This window comes from Cimex lectularius, unplaced genomic scaffold (genome assembly GCF_000648675.2).
Source record: "Cimex lectularius strain Harlan isolate CLEC.00 unplaced genomic scaffold, Clec_2.1 scaffold19, whole genome shotgun sequence".
Lineage (NCBI taxonomy): Eukaryota > Metazoa > Arthropoda > Insecta > Hemiptera > Cimicidae > Cimex > Cimex lectularius.
This window is the reverse complement of record NW_019392664.1, coordinates 2,764,818-2,771,198: the sequence shown is the minus strand read 5'-3', so window position 1 is coordinate 2,771,198 and position 6,381 is coordinate 2,764,818. Positions and strand designations below refer to the sequence as shown.

The 6,381-nt window shown below is 35.2% G+C and overlaps 1 protein-coding gene across 6 annotated transcripts in view; it reads left to right on the top strand.

Annotated features, from left to right (window-relative positions):
- LOC106662247 (ephrin type-A receptor 4) overlaps positions 1-6,381 on the top strand; it is a 397,805-nt gene that overhangs the window by 36,489 nt on the left and 354,935 nt on the right. The gene's annotated exons all lie outside the window — the stretch shown is intronic.

Below are 6,381 nucleotides of genomic sequence, written 5' to 3'. Positions count from 1 at the left end.
TCTAATTTACCGATTGCGACATACCTGATCGTTTGATTAATTTATACGTCATCTTTGAGGTGAAGATTTAAGCTGGACTAGAGGTATGCGGTTTCTGTGGGTGTATGTAACTAATGTATTTTTTGAGTGAAAATAATCTGAGAGCTTATACGTTTTATTTCTCGTCATTAACGACGTCAATCTCACAATTTATTCTACAGCTTTTTAAAAGAAAAGATATTTTTAAGGTCTAATTCACTAAATAATATATAACCAAAACACTCCCCCAGGATAAAATGGTCCACAATCCTGGGGTTTGTGAATAGGTCCAATAGTTTTGTGCAGGACTCGTGAGCCGACCAGGTCCCGGACTTTTTAGGGATGGGGTACGGGCCTACTCAGGCTTTTAACCCCTCGGGTCCTGGTCGCCCGCCCTGTGTAATATATATATAAATAATATACACACTATCAGAACGGATCTCGGAGAATTTGTGACCACTATCTGCCAACCAGGATGGAAATCAGATCGACGCGGAACTTGCAAGAATGCTACAGTTAAAGAGGCACAAGTCGTCAATGTTCAACACAAAGTGATGACAACAGCCAACGCATCTAGAACAACTGGAACCTCAAAGAATAAAAATAGAAAACTATGACATCGGAGTTTCTGTCAAGTGAAAACAAAATTAATAAACGTTAGGGATGTACCAACCTTTTTCCATTTCGTCATATAACGTTCTTGTGTTTAAAAGAAAGAAATCTAATGTGCAATTTTTTAATTATTTAAAAACTCTGGATGTATTTATATTACTAGAAACATTTGTAACTGAGGGAGAGCAAACAAAATTTGAACGCTATTTGGAAGGTTATGTTGTTGAATGGGAATTCGCTGTAAAGAATTCAAAATATGGTGGACGTATAGGGGGTAAACTGTTTGGAATTAAAAAAGTTTTAACTCGAGACTGGGTTTGAATATATTCAAAATTATAGAGTTATAAAATTGGTTAAAGGCAATTTAAAAATTGTACTTAATTGTAACAATGAATGGAGAGATGTGTTTGGTCGCATCCGGGAACTAATAAAATTTTGTAAAAGAGATAATTTAATAGTCGTATGTGTTTTCAATGCACGTAAAGCGAATGGTCAAATATTGCCTAAAGAACTAACAAGAAACTGTGGAATTAATCGTAATCGAACTTCGAAAGATCCCATAACAAATAAAAAAGGAGAAGATTTGTTGCATATTGAATGGAAGAACCTAGGGATAAAAAATAAAAGTGGAGAATTCTCATACCTGAGCAATGTGGGTGTTTCCGTGATCGATCTGTGAATGGTTTCGTGGGGCATGTTGCACAAAGTGGTTGATTTTGAGGTGGAAAATCAAATCTGTTTCGATCACATGCCGATAAAGCTGTCATTACAGACAGAAAACAGCTCGACTTCAGAAAGTGCAGCGGCAACATCACCCCTATTGCCAAAATTGAGCTGGACGAGACAGGACGTAATGTTTTTTGCAAAAAAACATAAGGATAAAATGTAATAATGCCAGAGCGTCTACCCATCGAACCCGAACCGGAATATATACAATAATAAAACTCATTCGAATGTATATGCAGGATGTTATTTGTGATATGGAAAGTTAAAGCCATTTAAGAATGGAAAAACGGCCCCAAGTCGTTTTCTTGCTGAATAAGAAATTTTTTAATTTTGAGAAAACTACACATTTTTTAAATTTAACGCCAACAACCTTGTTTTTATCCTTTTCTTAACTGCTGCCTATGTATTGGGGAAATCTTATAAATTGTAGCCATATCTTGGAAAGAGTACTTTTTCTGTCTAAGCATTTACATGGTGCCTCTTCGCGTACCTCTTTTGGTATGAGAATTGTCTTACCTGCCAGAGTCTGCACGTCACATTCACAAAAGATATTTGCCGATGTCTCTGGTTCCTCCGGACAGAATCGTTATGTTTCTGTCTCTGCTTGCCTCATATTTTTTCGGATGTAGTTAAGAAGGCAGTGGACGAAATAGGGGTCATTCTCTTCATATTCCTCAAATACTGCCTGCTGAGGAGTTATTTCGCCTCCCTTTTGGAAAAATTTATAAACCTATTTGCTTGTCTCCTGAGATTTATAAAACTGATGCTTTTATTCAGTGCTTGATTGTTTTCTTTCTCAAGCCATTTTTCCAGTTCCAATCGAAGCACTCGCTCCGGTGCACCAAGTTGTGTTTCTGGCCCTATGAGCGGGAGGGCTGCCCTTTTGTTAGCTACTTGGTCAGCCTGTTAATTTTAATTGAGGGTGTAGAAACACCTCTATGTCCCGGAACCCTGTTTAGGTAATCTTCTACTGTTTTACTACAGCAATTTGGCAATTTAGGCACACCCAGACAGTTCAGAGTAAAACGCACATGCCTTTAGTTTCTTTGTAGGTGCCTGACTGTCTAGGAATATGTAAAATTGCACCTTTCATATTCTTTGTTTATTAACCCTGTGCACATAGTTGTACTGCGTTGGGTTAGTCCATCGGCTTTTCTAGGGCTTCGTTCGGCCTTTATCCTGCACCTACTCTTAGAACCCTTTCTTCCACAGGGCTCCATTACCTATGACCACTTGGAAGGATTTGTCAAAGTTGAGTTTTTCTCATTTTGCCAGGCACCTTTATAGCCATCTTTTTTATTTTAATTCTCCAGATTTTGTGGTGCCCCCACCCGTTAGGGTTGGCTTCATTTTATTTTTGATTTTTTTATCTCAGGAGTAAGTTGGTATTCACAAAAGCCACCTTTTGTACACAAATTTGTAAGGTTGGAGGGTGGAGTGCAGGTTCCATTGCAGTAGTCGGGTAGGTATGCATTTTCCCTGTTATACTAGAGAAAAAAACTCTTGTATTGAATAAAATTTGGGTTCAGGAACACGACATAGAATTTTCCAATGTAATGGAAAAGAAAATTTTTCCCGCTCATAAAATTTATTGTTAGACATTTGAAATTCGTCAAATAATAACAAAAAAAGGTTACAGTCGACCTTAAAACTTTATAGATGAACGGAAATATTTCTGTTTAGAAGTTCTTATTATTCTTTTGCGGTAATCATTTGATTGCTAACTTTTAGTCGAAATTTATACAAAAACGCATAATAAAAGAATTATGTTTAAATAAAAATTTAAAATAACGTTGTGCTGAAACTTTGAAACTTTTCTGACGTGCTAATAAATTTGTAATAACAATTCTTTTCATGATAATCTGTTGTGTATTTAATTTTTAATGAAAAATCACTGACAATGTCGTTTCAACGTCCATGGCTCTGGATTCAAATCCCAGTAAAGCCTATGAAATTTTATTTGAGATTTATTTAAAAATGTGTGGTGATTAGTGACCGTTAATCGATATTTATTTAGAAATCGTGAGATGCGGTCTGGTATGATGTAGGTTTCAGAAAAACATTTTCTTTATCGTGCCAACATTTCGATCTTTATTGAGATCATCTTCAGGGCCTGGGATTTACAAACATTGTTTACATATAACAATTACATTTTGGATGTGGAAAAGTGAATTTATACAATGCAAAATATATTTTTTATATATTCAATCAAAGTATTTCTACTCACTCAAAGTGTTTGTCTTCTGTGTAATTGTGCCATTCTTGCGTGTCGTGTCGAGAGTGCCAGTGAGATTTTGCTATTTTGCTATATAATACGTTGGATGTTGAAGAGGTGGGAATGGATGTCGGTATAGAAAATTGTAATTGTATAAGGCCTCGGCTTCTTTGAGGTGAAAAGAGTCGACGAAGGGAAAAAATGTGTTCTGTAATTGATGCTGTATTTATCTCTGTTGATACAAACCATTTCTAAGAAATTACGTTTATGTTTGTTTTGTTCTGTGTGTACTTTGATTGAATATATAAAGAATATATTTTGCATTGTATATATTCACTTTTCTACATCCAAAATGTAATTGTTATATGTAAACAATGTTTGTAAGTCCCAGGCCCTGAAGATGATCTCAATAAAGATCGAAACGTTGGCACGATAAAGAAAATGTTTTTCTGAAACCTACATCACACCAGACCGCATCTCACGATTTCTAAATAAATATTTATTTAAAAAATGTATTTTAAATAAAATGGCCCTGACCCCTTGTCTGACATATCAGCAACTAGTATTTGGACTTAAAGTTTTGTGTGAGAACTTACTTATAAGTTTTATTAATGCATTTATTATTAATGAAATTGTGGTTTGGCACATTACTGTTTAAAAAAATTAAAAATCCTTCTTTTTGAATATGGATTGTGTAACCACCCAAACTTCATATTTTTCCATGCGGTATAATGCTTATATTTTCAAAGTTTTACAAAGCATATATAACGTAAACATTTTTTTATTGTAAATTTTCCTTCCATCGTTTATGATTTGTAAAAAGGGCGTAAGTTTGTAATAGTTAATAACATTATGTATGACCATTTAAAATACAAAAATAAATATGGCCAACTTTCTCTAGTGTTCATAGATCATTGATTAACGTATTCTTCTGATCAGTTGCAGTATACAACCAGGAATGTTTTTGTATAAGGTGTTTGATAAGTGTTATTACCGAAGGCCAATAACATCCCCAATCTATAATCACTTATTTTATGCATAAGCAAAAGTTCCAAATAATCGATAGGTTTTCAAGTTTAATGCTTCACCTCTATAGGACATTGCTTTTTAAATTGTTGTTGTCACTAATGCTAGTAAATACTTTTGTCTTTTTAGTTTGATCAGTATTTTGTCTCTTGTTTATTTCAAACCCTTTTATATAATCGTGAATGGTATTGTCGGTGTTAACTTTACCCGGCAGCGAATTTTATGGATTAACTTTTGGTTTCTTGAATCTTTACTCGACGGTTAGTTTTCTTTTTATAGTGTGTGGTGTTTTGAATTGATAAGTATGTAGTTGAATTTGTTTTTGTGCAATTTTAGGTTTTCATTCAGTAAAAAGGGACTCAACTAAGTTAAATTATCACTAAATTTTGCAATATGTGTCAAACTGAAAAAAGTTAGCATAATCAATCGTACGAGAATAATCGGAAACGATAAAACTACATAACTTTAAGTATGGTATCAAATTAAAATATTTTTCTATTGGGTTGTCCGGAAAATTAAGCAGGATTTTAAGTTTTCATTAAAAAAAATCTATATAAAATATTCTGTTTACGTTTACAGGATTACTCATTTGTATGAATGTCAACACTTATTAATCCTCTTCCAAATGATATTGTTTGTTTACCTCTGTAGCATTCCGCTACTTGGAAATAATTCAGTCATCCTTATAATGTCAAAGCGAGAATTTCGTACGATTTTCTTTTACGAGTTTAAACTCGGCCGAAGCGGAGCCCAAACGGCTAGAAACATTAACCAAGTCTGGGGCAAGGGTTGTGTTAATGAGTGCACTGTGCAAAGGTGGTTTAAAAAATTTCGGGAGGGAGATTTCAGCCTTGAAGATGAAGAAGGTCGTGGAAGGCCTTCCTCTCTTAATGATGATGTTCTGCGATCAGTGGTGGAAGAAAACCCCAAAACAACTGTTCGAGAACTTGCAGAGCAACTCAAAGTCAGTAAAACGACCGTCGCTGACCACCTCAAGGCGATTGGAAAAGTGAAAAAACTCGAAAATTGGGTTCCACACTCATTAAACGATCGCCAAAAAAATCAGCGCTTTGATGTTTGTGCATCACTTCTTTGTCGAAACAAAAATGACCCATTTCTGGCCAGAATTGTTACATGTGACGAAAAGTGGATTCTCTACGATAACACTAGACGTTCTGGACAGTGGCTCGACAAAGGAGAAGCTCCAATACATTTTCCAAAGCCCCCAACTCATCAAAAAAAGGTAATGGTTACGGTATGGTGGGCTTCATTTGGTTTAATACACTACAGCTTCTTAAATCCTGGCGAAACCATCAATGCTGAATCATACTGTAACCAAATTAATACCATGCATCAGAAATTGGCAGTAATGAAGCCCTCTTTGGTCAATCGGAATGGGCCCATTTTGTTGCATGACAACGCTCGACCACATGTGTCACGTGTAACGTCACAAAAATTATTGGAGCTTGGCTATGAAACTTTGCCTCACCCACCCTACTCTCCGGACCTCTCGCCTACTGACTACCATTTTTTTAGACACCTGGACCACTACTTACAACACATAATATTCAAAAATCAAACGGAACTGGAAAATGCATTTATTGACTTTATCAATTCTAAAAATTCTGAATTCTACTCAGACGGAATTAATAAGTTACCAACACGTTGGGAGAAATGTATTGAGAGTATGGGAAATTATTTTGATTAAAGAACATTGCTTTAAAGTAACTAGTTTCTTTTTTTTTGTTTAATACCAAAATCCTGCATTATTTTCCGGACAACCC